This window comes from Dermacentor andersoni, chromosome 7 (assembly GCF_023375885.2).
Source record: "Dermacentor andersoni chromosome 7, qqDerAnde1_hic_scaffold, whole genome shotgun sequence".
In the NCBI taxonomy this organism is placed as follows: domain Eukaryota; kingdom Metazoa; phylum Arthropoda; class Arachnida; order Ixodida; family Ixodidae; genus Dermacentor; species Dermacentor andersoni.
In genome coordinates this window covers 101,514,574-101,531,035 of record NC_092820.1, presented here as the reverse complement: position 1 = coordinate 101,531,035, position 16,462 = coordinate 101,514,574, and positions in this window count along the sequence as shown.

Sequence of the window (16,462 nt, the reverse complement as noted above, 5' to 3'; positions counted from 1 at the left end):
TGCATTCGATTGCTGTTGTGTTCGCCTGGGTTCGTGGCTTTTGGTTGCGCGCGGTTACGTGACACCCGAGTATGCTGCGAGAAGGCGTGCCTGTGCTGGAGCCTGCCGCATTGCTCCGGAACTCACAGCGCTTCTGACAATCACAGGCGACTGTTGTGTTCGTCTGTATCTACGGCGTGTAGTTGCATGGGTGGTTACGTGGCAGAGACTGGCACAGCAGTCCCCTTTCCCTCCGATTAGGTACAGAAGACAGGCTGCAATACAAAGAGCCTCGTCGTTTGCCCTCTGTCTTGCCCTTTTTATCGGCTCACGTGTCTCAGCTCAAACGACCACCAGTGGAGCTGGGCATCGGTGTATGCAGATAGCTTTATCGCACAAACTTCAACAGAGCAAGTTGGTGTCAAGAAAATGGCGGTTCTCGGCGAACGGACAGCAAAATAATGCGTGTGAAAGAGTTGGCGGTGCCATCAATCACCATGCGACCCATAACAACCTCCGAGTTCTGGCGACATCTCTAATCAATACTGCACGGGAGCTTTTGGAAAGAATCAGGGATGAACTGCCAAATCTGAAGCTCTAGCATCTTCCCGAGGAAAACCCAAAAGAAATCGTAAAAAAAGCACGGTGCCTGGCGTTCACGTCCCCCCGTACCTACCTGGCATTCATTTGTTACATATGTGGCCCAGTAGTCACAATGAGACTCGCAAGTTCCGGCGAAAGTGGGAAGAACGATAAATGCACAGCTCAAGGCTCTGAATTCTTTTAAAGAAAACGGCTTTGCCACTCTCTGTAATGATTTGTTCTTTCACGGATAAGAGTTCTCATATTCTCCTTGTCAGGAACATTCGGCAGCCTAATATTTAACTTAATGTGAGTCATAGCTTCCAGCTTAGCATTACGCTTGTCCGTGAGCAAACATCCCCTTTCTTTTCACACGCAGAGTGGACCTGCAGTCCTGCTCTACCGTGGCAAAGGCGAGGGTACAACCACAATGAAACGCACTAAATGTGTGCACACAAATAATCTTTATCTCTTTATGTTTCATACCACTGCTGCTAAATTATTGAAGTTGCTGTTTAACTGGCCTTCTTCTCGGGCAAGGGGAGGATATTCGCTTTACGCGCGAGCTATTAAATTTCAGAAAAGCTAAAGACACCAGAGACCGCACTTCCACCCGCAACTGAAGCGAAATGGTTCGTATTTGTTCCGCTACATCATCTACACTTAAAGCAAAAAGCAAAATGCTATTTCATGAATTGATGGGGTGCATGCCTTAGATTCACGGGGTGCATATTGAAAGCAAAAATAAATTGAGCCTTTTCTGTTGTATACATATTGAAAATTTCCATTTCATTATAAACATGGTAAACTTTGGTTGCATTCTGAGCACAAAAAAGAATGACTGGATGAAAAAACTTTCGCATCATTTAGGACAATAGTTCGCTTCACACGTGAAAAAACGTTTTAAGCCCCTCGCATTGTTATTTGATGTAAAAGAAAAGGTGGAAATGTGACAAACAGAAGTCTGCTATATTTGCAATTTTTATTCTACATCTGAAGCTCGCAACAAGAATATCATTATTCCGCCCTGACAATCTTCAGATAATATCATTCAAAGAAATATTTCGATTACAGGGTCAAAACTTCTCTTTTCGTAATGTGGGAAAGTGCCAATAAATCGCAGGTTGCGGATGGTGGCCTTAGGCAAATAAATATCGGATTTTTTTTTCCGCGTAAACAAACTTTTAGTCGAGAAAATAAGCTTGCATTCGCCTTTGCTGCCACAGAAACTATATTATATTTTTGTTTCACGTAACGTAAAAAGGTGGACCAGACGTAGTTGGCTGATTTCAACTGAAACCCCGCCCCCTCATTTTCAACGTACAAAAGCACGGGGCATTTTTCATACCATCGACGACACCGGGGAAACATACTACGAAGATTTTTTAACGCATAAAGGAAAAAAAGGAGGGCCTAGTCATTACTTGCTATGCTTCAAATGAGGCTAGGAACGGCGAAGTTTCGTGGCACTTTGCCATTACCATGGCCCCCGTTTCCACTAAGCGCACACTGGGTGTATCGATAGTAAACGCAGCTTATAACGACCGCATAACACCTTCAGCTTCTAGCGCAATAATTATTTGCAATCGCAGTATTATTTGCACAGGCAAGTCACTGTTGCTTGACAAATGTTGCAAAGCTCGTATAAGTAAATTGTATGCCGTTTGAAGCAATGGAATGCGTCATTTCTTCAATACCCCATCATTACTCCAAGCACCTGGACGTCTTTCCTTCGACTAAACCAAAACGCGCGCCTTATTCATGCAACATATATATTTCATGTAACTGAGAGTTCCTTCGGGACGGTGGGAAATATATTGTAAAATGCCCATACAACGCTTTCAAGCACTTTTTAAAGGACTATTTAAAGCAATTCTGGATTTTATCCACATTTTTCACGTCTTAAACAATTTCGCCCCGGCGTTACCATGCGCGTACAATACTTCGCTTTGGTGACATTGTTAAGCTAGGGCCATGCGCAAACTTTTTCGCCACGCGTGAAACACAATCGAAAGGCTTCGAACATCTTCGCATGCACTTTAGAGCAAAGTTCACAGTTTTCCAACACACTATATATTATCCATATTCTGTCCATATTTTGAGGCGATATAAAGGAGATTTGTTTATTTCACTGCGAATACGAGAGAAACTAATTACAAACCCCGTGGGACCCTGAAAAAAAAGGAAAAGGCGAGAGTAGAGCGCCTATATTTGTTGCTCCTAATCAGGGCAGAAGAGTTACATTTTTGTAATACGTATCGACTAAGATGTGCCCCATTTCTACTCAATATAAATTTAGTGTACCGCAGAGCTCTTTCTGCGACCTTAGGGAATGTAGCTGATGATGGCAGCGTGACAACTTCCAACACATGCTTAAGAAATTTCTTGCAAAAGCCACACACATTTGACTTCGTACAGATTCGCCATTGTAGTCAGTCCAACTTTTCACAAGTTTATCTTGGTGGTGTTTAGTTTTGCCAGGGCTGCGAGCTTAATTTTTTTTCACCAAGTCAGGAGTGTTCGAATACCGTCAGGAGCGCTCGAATCCGTATTTTATTGCAGAAGCCGTTCATCAACGAAATACTCCGAATTTCGCAAACCGGTAGCTAATAACCTTGATCTTGCTTTAGTGAAATATGAAGTATGTATAGCGCATGCTTGCTTAGTGACACTGAGGAATGCAGTATAAAATGGCCAATGAACGCTTTCACGCATTTTATGGGGATTTTTTGTTCCTAAGGCTTAGAGCGAAGCTCGTAGGCACCCGTTTTCGCGTTTGGTGTTGGTGTTGTCCCTCGGTATAACCGAGCGAACGAGCCCAGCCAAGGATGAAAGGGCGAAGGTGGAGTGCAGGGGGGGGGGGGGGGGATGGATGACGGCGATAGCGAAGAAAACGCTAGGAGGAACGCGGAGGAGGTGGCTGCAGCAGAACCACGAGGCTGACTGCGGAAGAAGAAGGAATGGCTAGAGCATTAGAAGAAGAGCGTAGCGTTGCGCAAGACGGGCTCTGTGGCGACGACCGCTACGAGATGGCGCCAGAGTAACGAGGCGTCGTCTGTTCAGCGATGGCATGCGGCAAGCGCGTTGAACAATACCATATATGAAAACAAGACGCTGTATGAGCGGATGCCTGTCTGCGGCGGTTGCTGGAAATCGCGCCAACGCGTCCCCCACGCGCTGCCTATTGCAATACCCCGATTAGCGAAGCAGTCGCGCCCCGTTTGGCTCCGTTTGCAATGTGCCGCACGAGACAGTTTCTGCGCGCAAGCCAATGTATCAAGAAATGAAAACACGTAAGGAGCTGCGTCCAAATATTGCACTTGGAGGTATCAAATTGTCGGCGAATTTTTCGATATTGTTGGTTTAACCTTCGAAACACATGTCCCATAGCCTTCCCCATGTGTTTGTTAAATGTGGTCCCGGCGGCTTTACTGATTACGCAAGTTCAGCAGATTAAATTTTGTGCCGATCGTAAAACAGAAGCATAATGATCCGCAGCACTTCAATACGGTAGTTATTCTAAAGGGCACGATTGGCCACACAATTTCTTTGCCTTCATATTATCCGTAACTAAGCCCTTACTTTTGCAAAATGTATACAAGGTCCTTTGTTCAGGTCAACTAAAACATTAGGGAGACTACATACAGAGTCCTTTATGACGAAAGGGACTAGGTAAAAACGACATGCTCAGTATTCATCTGCAATGGTTTTAATTGGGGCAGGAACTGGAAACATTCGCGACCGCACAATAAACTTCATCTTTATCTTACTTTTCCCGAGCTCAAAGTTTCTATACTGCACAGTCGTTTTAGGACTGATAAGCCGCGTGCTTAAATGTGAGCTTTAGCTCGGCGCAAACTGCGACGCTGCCTTTTCAAATACATGTCAAACGCCGAAATCCTTTTCTGAGTTAATCGCTTGGCCGATCATAATCAAATAGTGGCATTTGAGAGAAAAAGTGAAATTCCAGTGACTATTTTCATTTATAGCCTGGATTTTGTACAAATATTGCCTTGAATAGGCAAGTTTGAACAAAAAACCTGAGGAATGAAGTTTACAAATCCACAACTCTGCACCAAGAAGAAATATCGCAGTACTTATAATTTCATCTGTCAGGACATCCAAAGAGGATAAATTTGGTATATTCATTTATATCCTACCTGAGCTTGTTACAATATTTACGAAGGTTTGACAAACGTGCTACTCACGTATCGTTGGTGTACTTCAGAGCCGTGTATACCAGATGATAATTGTGCGCTTTAGATCTATTAGTCGCAATTCACGAAGTTTCAATATGGTTTCGAAATGCTGAGTTGCGCAGTTGTAAACTGGATAATTTTGTTTTGTGCAAATTCCCGAAATATTGAACGATATTTATTAACAAGCCTGCAGTCTAAAGAACAACCTTGCAACGAACAGTCACTAGATGCTAACTTCTTTTAAAAGAAAGACACCTCGTCAAATGTGGTGTAGTTATGGCGGAGAAAAACGATTTTTCCTTTCCCATGCATTCATAAGTTCCCCGAGCTAAATCTTCCACTTCATGGCAGTAAGACACTTTGTTACAATTGACTGGGTAACTTTATTGGAAAGCTATAATATACCTACACAGAATAAATAGTTATCATTCGTCATTACGAATATACTTCCTATTTCAACGAAACGAAAATACCGTGACACGCATATTTTATCTAGAGAACCGGCAAAATTAAGTACATTCCCAGTTTAAGATATAAAAATGGGAGGGTGACTTCTCAGTGATACTTTTGACAACAAAACATTAACGTATAGACAAACTTACGATACACGTCACATTAGAGAGGCCCATATTTAATATAGATATGAAATCTCCTATCCGAAGTTCCCCAGTAGTTAGCGACAACTTTTTAAGCATTTCAATTGACGCGTCCAAACAGGCCGAAAACAAATGTTTAGCAATAATTGACAATTCACTGACAAGAGCACTTCAAACCTCCGTGCATATTTACCTTTATATTTTGCATACTTCGATAAAATAAAAGCTGTCTCAGGTTTTCACAAATTATTGAAAACGGGCATATGACGTTTTTGGGTACTTCTGCTCATGTTAATAGCTTAGTGTAAAAAAAAAAAATTCATTAGCGCACATGGCCGTCGAGTGAACAATATCGTATGTAACGGCATTTATGTGGGAATCACGGCTGCTGCATGGTATTACGTAGATTGTGTCGGTAGTGAAACACCTTGTCCCGTTACGCACCCATTGAAACAGAGTGCCCGATTGGAAGAAATCTCGTGACGGGAATTCGTTCCCGAAAAGCAAATATTACCAAGAAACAGCCATTGACTCACCGAGGAAGAGGGTGGCTCTTCGCCAACGCCCAGCAAACTTCTCGAGCTCTTGGCAGAAGAGGCCCTCCTAACGGATTCCTCCTCCGGAGAGGGAGCCAAAGATGCAAGGGCTTTCAGGATGTCAGTGTCTGGTAAGCGCGCAGGCTGCTTAACGTTTGGGTTTCTGGAAGGGGATGCAGAGGCCGCTGCCTTCAGTGCGTTCGGGCTCGCCGATGACTGAGGGGCAGATGAGGCTACGTCCTGCTTGACATCTCCTTCCTTCATCTTAGCCTGCAATGGGAATATGTAAATGTCATTGGTAACATCCAAATAGACAGAGTATCACAATATTAGATGTCACCATGGAAAGCTCGGAAAACGAACTGCTTAAATTTCTACAGGCTTGTGCACACAGCTCAGGATTGATGCCGCACTCAACGTCATCATCCTCGCTGCAAGGACGAAGACGATATTGGCATTAAAAGAAGGCTGAGTAAATGAAAAGAACAGCAAACCAACGCGCGGTATATAAAAGACAGTTCTTATTAGTATTCCTGCCGACAAGTGCTTCTGCCCCTCGAGTTTCGGACGCCGCGGCAATCGCGGAGGTGAGCAGTATTGCGACCTGGTGCTCGGGGCTCCTGTGCACGTATTCTGGAGAGTCAATCTCTCGTCGCTACTCTAGTGCACCTTTCAAGCTCCGACCAGCAGGGAAATTCCGACATCAGGGATTCTCCCTCCTTCAAAAATGTCGACAAGCCTTTCCCAAGTAACTTTTCAGCATACTCGCGTTCCGCACATCTTTCGTGACGACCCATGTAAGGACGTCGAGGCATGGCTTAATCAGTATGAAATGGCTGCTAAAGTCGACGACTGGAGCGCATTACAAAAAATTCTGTACGCCATGATTTAGCTCTAAAAGACAGCACCAGCACACGATTTCAGAACAGAGAAACGGAAAACGACTTTCTATTCTAGCCCCTGTATACGCTCCAGGATTCCAATTCTCCTGTTTCGACAATCATGTGCCTTCTGTTGTTGGTAAAGAAAAAAGACGGCAGCTTGGTCTTCTGTATTGACTACCACAAGTTCAATGAGGTAGCAAAGAAAGACGTCTACGCGTTACCGCAGCGTATGTTTGCCGTTTAGAAATTCCTAACTTCATGAAGCGCTGCGTACTTTGGTACTAAACAGTTGGAATTTGGTTCACACTATTGTGCTCGCCCAAGGCCAAACGAAGAAGAGAAGCAAGCTTTAATGGTATGCTGGAGATGTTAGCCTGGCTGTCTGCCTGAGAGCAAACAAAGAAATGAATAATTATGATACAGTATAATGGGCCACAGATTTCCAAATGGATCTTGAGCAACCCTTATGCGACATTCGGGGAACATAGCGTGATTTATACATACCCCGACTGTGCTGACAACGACCGAACATGCGCCGTTCTGCGGTGACGAAGGGGAGGCCGTCGCGGTCGTAGGTCGTAGGCTGGATTGACGGTCGTAGGCTGGATTCACGGCCTGGGAGACTGAGGACACCGAAGAGATGCCGCGCTGTGGCAATGACTGGCGTTTGCTCCGTTTCCGGGGATGGTGCGGCACCTTGTGGCTTCTTCGGTCAGCCGTTCTCTCCGGTGGTACCTGTTGGAAGGGGCCCTCGGAGTTCTGCGTGACGGCGGCTGTCGAATTGCTGCAATAGCGGCGGTCGGAGCGTTCTCTTGCTGCGAATCTAGACCGGCTGCCGCTGAAGAAACGGCAGGAGGAGTAGACTTGCTGCCCTTTGAACTCATCTGAACCGTTAATGGAATGACGAGCTTCTGTTACTCAGGTTTTTGCTTAACCAGAAAAGAACGCTGGCGTCGAAGCGATTTGACGTTTTCTTCTTCTCAGCGTTCTTTGAGAGCGCGCTTGCTCTCGCGCAAGCACGACGGGGGGCTTGTTGCTTCTTGGTGTAGTCGCACAACCGGTTTTTGGAAAAAACGCTAAGAAATAATAAAATAATTATAAAAAATATCTCTGAAATCTATTATTTCCAATTGAAGCGTGCAGAACGAGCTAGTTTATGCATTTGTGTGGTGAACAGTGACAACACGCAGCACTGAGCAATGATTGCACTGTAAACTGTGCGCATCGAATGGAAGCAAGGGGCAGACACCGATCAGGTTTTACGAGTTCATTAACCTAATTCGCGCTTGGGTGCTTCTCTAGTCTGTATGTGCGCCGGAGGGAATAGTTGAGACATGCAATCCAGTTGATGCTATCTGTGGTATAGTGTCTCCCTCTGAGGGATCTCACGTTAACTGCTTAATGATGTTATGGTCCAGTTTGGCTAGATTGCGCACCCCTTTCAGTCACCTGTTTGGCTTAGACCAATGAGGTCGTAACACCTGGCGGGGAACTTTTCGTGCATTAACCGGGCGCTTGTTGGCGCAGTAATTTCAACAAGACCGGACACTCCCATAAAGCCCAGCGGCCGAAGTGACTTTAGCGCACCAAGCGGATGGTATTAACATCTTCCGGTTTCGGTTCTGGGCGCGCGCGTTTTGAACGCCAATTGGTACACGCCACGCCGGCTCCGCTGATCGGCGCGGCATTCATTATTTTTTTTTCGCTTCTACTGCTTAACCACACGCGGCCTTGACGCGGTATCGTTTTATTATTCAGTAAAAATGATTGCCAACCATCTTTACAAGCCCCCACCAAATATGTGTCACGTGCAATTTCATAAAGAAAACGCAGGACGTCTTCTGAAATGATGAAATGTTTATTTTGCTTTATATAAATGCTGGTTCCGGGCTTCTTCTACATTCTTCCAAAGTTGTGGCACCAGCTAAGCAGCAGTCGTTGCCGTACGCAGCTCCACCTGATGCTATCAGCTGAAAAAAAAAGTAAATTACAAGCATGTATCATTTTGGTATATTGACCTAACAGGAATATTGCGTGTGGAGGCGAAACGTGCGTAAGTGTTGAATGAACGGCATTACAGATTCACCAGTGTCTTGTTAACTATCATCGTCGACGACAACCTGGCGAACCCTTCAGACCTACACATGAACGAGGGTGGTTTCCGAATTTTGCGCCATCGTAAAGACAGGGCAGAGGGGCATTCCAGTGTTAATCACTGCAGCATCCGAAAGAGATGATTTAAGGCAAGTGAACCCTATTGTCCTGTATTCTGCGCTTGAAACGATTCTCGGTGGAGCACCAGTGAAGAGCCCCTTCACAGCACAGGGAGCATTGCTCTTAGATGTAGAGACAGAAGGACAAGCCAACATCCTTCTCGAGACCCAGAATATCGGCGGCATAGTCATATCTGCCCGTGTCCCACACAGTTACATCAAAAACACGTGCATTGTTAGAGGAGTCCCTAAATGGTACTCGGATAAAGAGCTGCTCACCTACCTGAGACCTCAGGGAGTATTCGATGCAAGAAGAATCATCCGTCGGGACCAAACCTCGTCATCTGAATGGGAGTCAAGGCGCACTAACTCGGTGGTTCTCACATTTGCTACAAATTCTGAACGCCCGGAGAAGATCAACGGTGGTTTCATCAGACACGAGCTTGTCGACTACGTGGAGACACCACCACGCTGTTTTAAGTGTCAGCGCTTCGGACGTATCGCTAAGTACTGTCGTGGGGAACAGAGGTGCAAGCGCTGTGGGGGAACTCATGGCTTTAAGACGTGTGCAAGTAAAGACAACTTTGTGTGTGCAAATTGCGGCGGTGACCATGCTGCTAGCTACGGTCGATGTCCTGCGCGGACAGCTGCTCAGCGAAGAAATAAGTTGTTTGTTCTGGGTCCAAAGAGTGCAAACGTACCAACGAACACGAAGAAGACGTCCAGAGCGCTACAACTAACTGGTTTGGAAACAGAGTACGCATCTCATTTCCCGCGTCTCACACCGATAAACGAAGTTATTGAGCCAACGCAAACGGTCACAGCCACTGAGAAACCTGTTCGAAAAGAGTCCGAAAACCGCACCTATGCGGCCGCAGTAAACCGACCTCAAGTACCACTTGGAAACAGTCAGCAGGAAATTGGTATTCTATTAATTCCACCGCTTTATAAGGGTACCATGACATTTTATACGGTGTGGTGCTCTCTGCTGGTTGTTACTTCGACCACTCGAATAAACAACCACGTCGAGAAAAAAAATTGTCATAGTGTTGCGTGATCTAAGTTCTTTACATTGACGGCGTGCGAAAGCAGTCTTAAAGCAGCGTTCTGTGAGTGAAAATTTCTTCTCTAGTTATCCCTGCCTGTATCCACAAAGCTGGATGTTGAACATGAGAAGTAAACAAAAGCTCATATCTGACCGCTTTTGTGAACAAATACGATAGCATTTCACGCTTGTAATTTAGTTATTGCGCTGTATGCGTGCTATGCAAGCGACAGTGTTGCGGTAGTTTTACAGTCTGCGGTGTTTTACGCTCCACACAGGCGATATTTACTGCTTCGCGGCAATGCTCGCTTCATTTTTCCAGTTATTCCTTATAAAATGAACTGTCAAATACACCGTAAATCAGCTGAGGGTTCGTTAGGCGAACACTGCAAAGTAGTTTAACGTTTGTCGGACTAGGATTTGTTACGTTGCGAGCGCAGTCATGAGCGCCAGTGCACACGTCGTAGCCGCGCATCGAAGAATCGAAGAACTTGAAGAATTACGTAACAAGATGATTGCTGTTGTTCCCAACAGTACCCTTGCACTGCACGGCAAAGGGCAGTGCTCATTTACTCATTATAGCGCCCAAGAAGATAGCATGAAAAAGTCTGAATTGAATGTCATAGGCCCTATACGAATCAGCACAAGACTTCGTGCAAGCAACTGAAGTTCGTCATGCAAAAGAATGAGGAACTTCAGTTCCATGCTGTGGCCTTAGAACGTGCCACGACCCTGAAGATATGCAAAGCCGCCAAAGAACACCTCGCTCCTCGTGAGTATCACTTTCGTTTAAGGCCTACCGCCGTAACACAGGAGGAGGGAGTAGAGAATCTGTTCAAGCACGGAGAGCCAAAGTGATATTACCTGGCATCGACCGCGCAAGCTCACGGTTACTGGCAGAAAGTGCCGCAGCTTATACAGACTTAAGCCGAGCAAAAAAAGCACATGGGATCAAAATATCACGAAATACTTAACTACCACCTTTAAGGTTAAAGATGCCACATGCTATGGCAAATCACGTGAAAGGCCAGCCATTGAACAGTACGCCAGAAAGTCTGGAAATGAAGTGACAGCATTTGCCTTTGTCTTTATTCCAGCGTGCCATGGTTCGGCTTGAGCCCACACGGTGTTGTTTTCAAGAATCGACAATCATCTCTGCTGTTAGACGTAAAGAGCCCCGTTCGGAGAAAACGAACAATAATTTGTGAGCTCATCAGAAATGAATCAATGAATGAATGAATGAACTCTATTCTCCTTTTAAGAAAGGGGAGGAGCCGGGGGGAAGAGAGGGAGGTCTAAGTACTCCAGTCTCAGCAGGCGTCCATCACCACATTATGTGGCTAGAAGTCCGTCTACCATTCGTGGTAGGCCTCCGCTACCTCCTCAGCCCACCTCAGGACTCGGTCCTGTAGGGTGGGATCGGAGCTGCGCAGGGCAGTCTCCCACAGCTCCTCGCTTCATGGATTGTCAGCGACGTTTAGGATGAAGCAATATCGCACAAAATTTGACTTTTGAGAGGCACACGATTATCTAGGCATGCGAACGATGTCACACAAGTGAAGTAGATTATAACTATTGGGCTAATATGATTGGTATCTAAAACCTCGAAACTTAACCTAAGCAAGGCAACGACACTGCTTTCGAACAATACACCTTTGAGTTTCTGATCCTGCAATTTTCTCCTAAGTCTAGTCAACACAGTTCTTGCAATTTTGCCTGAAAATTTCAGCTGATATTATATGATCATTTTTCTTGGTCATACCCAGTGAACACGACACCAACTATGGAACACCCGAGACTACTACAGATGAAAAAGAAGGCGCTCTTTCCTCGTTGATCATTTTTGTATTATTTTGTATATTTTGTGCAAATATAGTGTAGTATGTAAAGGGTCGTGACATAATCGCGATAACGACGATAACAAGCTTTAAAAGCAAATATTGCGGTTACGGGAAGAGACAGCAACCAAGTATAAGTAGTCAAAGATTTTTTTTTGTGTGCCAAGCAAATATGACCGGCAATATACAAACATTATTTGGTTGGCATTGCAAAAACAATTAATGGACGGATGTGAAGCGGCGTAGTGGCAACATCAGAAAAGTGACACCTGGTGAAGGGTAAGCGCGGAAGGTGTGTTTGGGCTCGTAGAATATAACGCATGCCTCAATGCAAACTGAGGAATCGTCATTTCTACTAAATGATAACGTCATGTACAATAGCACCAAGATGGGCGAAATAATTGGGTAAGTTTCTCAAAAGAACTATTAGTCAGAGTGCATCAAATCAACACAAATACTGGCAATACGTGGTGGTTCATTCATGGCAAACGCCTATCATAGAAGCAGAGGGAGGTTAATAAAGCCGAACCATATCAGACTCTAAACAAGGAGAAAAAACAACGAAAAATGAGCAGGCTGGCAACAGTGGTGATGAGAAGCGGAACATGTTACGCAAGCAAATTGAAAAATTGTAAAGAACACACGAAGAAAGTAAGAAGGCTAACGGAACATTTCTAAAAGGCCCACAGTTAAAACGCCTGCAGCAACAAAAGTAAATATGGCAGTGGTAAAAACCGAATTCTGGTTAGGGTATAAGGCACACGAAAACAAAGCAAATTTAACCGTCGGGATGCGTGATTTCCTCGTCAAACACTAAAAACAACGACCGTCCTATTGCAAGTTGAAGTTATTTTTTTATGGGTTTGTTCTTTTTGAATGTCAAGTGATCGGCGTTCCCCGTATTTCCACACTACGCACGCCTGATAACAAATAACTAAATATTTTCAAGTGTTGCAGTGTAAGCCTTCTTTGTGATCTAAATCTGTCTTGCTGACCCACTAGGCAAGGGACGGTCCGATATTTCCAGAGACCTAAGAGGCTATGGTGAATACCTTACCCGCCATTCTGACTCCGACCTTAGGGCCTCTCCTTGAGACAACAATCAGAACAGGGAGACCAGCCGGTTTGACGACCGAACTATGCGAAGGGCGGGTAAAGTGGTCAGCCGAATTTTCGGCCCCTACGCCCCAGCAGTCCATTGCCTCCTATCTCCAAGTCCCGCATATTAGTTTGATGGGCAGCAAATTATGCCCTACGAAAAGGGCTCTTCAAAATAAAATTTAACTTTATTGGGAAGTTTTGATTGGGATTGGTCGCTGCAGCTGGAGCGGCACATTGTCGTTAGCCAGTGGCCGATTGCTGAATCGAACTGTTGCATTACCATCAATTTTTTTTTTTACCATTGTAATTGCATTGAGCCTCTTTCGCCACCATTGTACTTACCCGGATTTGGCGACGCCTGAGCGGCTAGACAGCGGAGAAAAGTGGACAATAAGCTTTTATTCCTGATTGATTGACATGTCGTCCGTATGTTGTCAAGCCGACGCTCCGCAGGCGGGGTCCTGAGTTGAGGATCCTAGCAGCCCGCTCTCCATTTCACGTCCGCGTCACCAGTTGTGTGTTGTATGCAAGCTAGAGCTGGATATACCCGTTCGTACTTATTTTGGATGCCATGGGCTATACGACAAAGGCTTGATGTACGGAGGCACACCCAATTGATGCGGTAAAGAGAGGCACACACCGCAAAACTGGAGCGTCTGCATAAACGAATGGTTGGATGAGTGGCGCGATAGACCCGAGGGAGGTGATTTGTCGCTGTAGGTGTAGGCAAACGACGGCTTCTGCTCGAGTAGAGCGGTCACGCAGCATTGGGAGAATTTCCCCTGCCACGCAAAAGCTAGAAGATTGTGAGATATTAATGTGAAAGTAGAGGGAGCACGAGGGCATCCTTGCTGCGCGGTGGCGTATGTCCTGGTGACAGCGTGTTAGCTAATTTCCGCAGGGAAAAACGTGGCCGTGTCCCAGACGAGGGCGCTAAGTGAGAGCAATCTTGTGATGCCTTGCAGGACGTGGAGTGCTTTAGAATTGATTCTTCTATGGGCGCAATTGTGAGAGGTCAATTGGGAGTTGATGACCATGTGCTATAACTTATGCCAGAGTAGTACGAGTCATGGCTTGGGAAGCTGCAGCTTGTTTTTCAGCGAGGGTGTTGGTGTGTGTTAGAGAAGCTGATGGTATGAGCGCAACGCTGATTGTCGGTGCGTGGTAACATTCGTAAAGTGCGCTATTTCAGTTGTACAATCATAGCACGGTAACGTTCGTGTTTACCTGTTGTTCAATATAAGATTTAATGTTAGATTGACTAATTTACCAACAACTTGATATTTGGGTTTTTGTTAATTTCTGTCGCGACTAGAGGTTACATGTGTCGAAGCAGCTATCTTAAAGGTTACTGCAACGCCAAATGTCTCGTAAGCTTCAGCATGTAAACTATAAAAAGGTAATTCGTGGCTCAGGAACCTAATGTATGGATTGGATGTTTGCGGACTATGATGTCGTATTGTGATTCTGCTACGATGTTTTCAGCCAGGAGTAACTTGTAAAATATGCTGCGCGGCCTCTGGACCGAGGCATGTTGTACGAAATTAGGATGTTATTTAGGCCAGTCGAAATGTTTGCTTTCGCAATGTAAAAAAAAAAAAAAGTTGCAATCTTGCACATGCCCATGCTGAAGTCAAGCAGCAGCAATTCAGAGGTCAATGTTTTAAGTGCACGCGTGCCATTATTATGTAAAAGCAAGCCACAGAAACATTGAAAATATTGTGGAGAACGATTTTGGGGCATAAGTTTTAACTTTGATTCAGTGTCGTGGAAAGCCCCTCGGTACCACAGCAGACATTTTAGGCTGTGGTATGAAGCCTACATGCACAAAAACTAAACGCGGATGCATAATGGCGATTGAATATGCATTTGTACCCAATAATTTTTTGTTTCATTGTGTATTTATGCTTCCTTTAGTCTCTTGAAAAACGACACCCTTTGACAGCAGGACGCACACTGAAGGACACACGCGGGCGTACGCTGGAGTGCTGTAAAGCTCCACGGTGGACAGAATGAAAACGTCGAGCAGGCCAAATAACTATTCTGAACGGGAGAAAAATACTTTGTAATAAGACTTACTGTACACTGCAACGGAATGTAATGTGCCACCGTGTTCTTTTTTCGTATTTTTTTGCATTTCTAACCCATAAGAGGGAGTGCTTCTTAAATTGCAGGAAAGGTCAGATTTCTTAGAGAACGCCAGAGACGCTCGACATTTGCCCGCTCAAAACACGCCATAAATACGCCGCTACATTCACATGACAGCCGGCGAAAGCCGCTGCAGTAAGTTCTCGTAGAGAGATGAACGGGCCTTCACGGTATAATTCCATAATTATGGCCGGCCAAACGAGCAGGCCGACAACATAACATACAGAAAAACAGCAACATCTTTAAGCAACAGAGTATTACAATGTTGATTCATGGTTATGTGACACTTTGACGGAACAGTAGCTTCATTATAAGCTTTAGTTGTGCTCTATAGATGGATGCCATATTCAAACGCGCTTCATCATCAGCGACACATGAGCGCAGTCATATCTCATTTGCGTTGTTTAGCTCTCGAGAAGCATGCCTGGAATAGTATCGCCGATGCGGTCTTTTCTTATGGTCGCGTAACGCTTTGTATCATCGCTTTAACTACGTTACACCGCTCTCCAATCTGGTGGCGCGCGCTTGCCTAGCGTGTTGTGTGTCTGAACCGCTTGTGACGAGTGGTACTGGCAACTTTCACAGAAAGTGGCGCAGTCGTGCGACAGCTCCCAGAAACATCCGAAACATTATACTTGCCGCTCGCTGTCGCATGTCCGCGTAGCGTGTTGGTGTTATCTACGCTTTTCCTTCACATTTGGTTGATTTTTTTAACACGTTCCGATGTCCCGTGGGATTCTGAAGCACACTTGACGTGCTCAGAATGAGCAAACATAGAAGTAACCGTATTTGCTCTGTGCCCCAGTGCAAAAATTATGCGGTTGGTGATGTGAGCCTTCAATCATCCCCACAGGCGGCGTACATGATGAAGAAATGGATTATGAAGCTGTGGATCTGCAAAGCTGTCACAGAGCGATGAAGATTTGCAGTGCGCACTTCGTGCCGGAAGCCTTTTTTTTTTAATACGACAGGTGGGTGACGACTCCGAGCACTTGAAATCGCGAATTGAGGCACGTCCATATAGACTCAGGCAAAGCACTAAATTATGTCGAGGAAAGGAATGTGTTGTAGGATGATTGATGGTTGAGTTTTTCTCACTCATGCCTTTGCGGCTACGCTGGGACGCAAAGATTCCCGTTAAACCCTTGTACCTGCAAAACCTGTTTGGCATTCCATTATTTTCTAATAGAGAAATGAGTTTCTCCTTTGTGTAAGGTCATGAGGCGTTTATAACCATCAGTTACTGCGAAGTAAACTCGGGACTTCTTCGAACAAGACATAGCCACAAGCGGGGAAGCCCAACGCAAGCAAAGACAAAAAGCCATTTCAGCACGGAAGTTC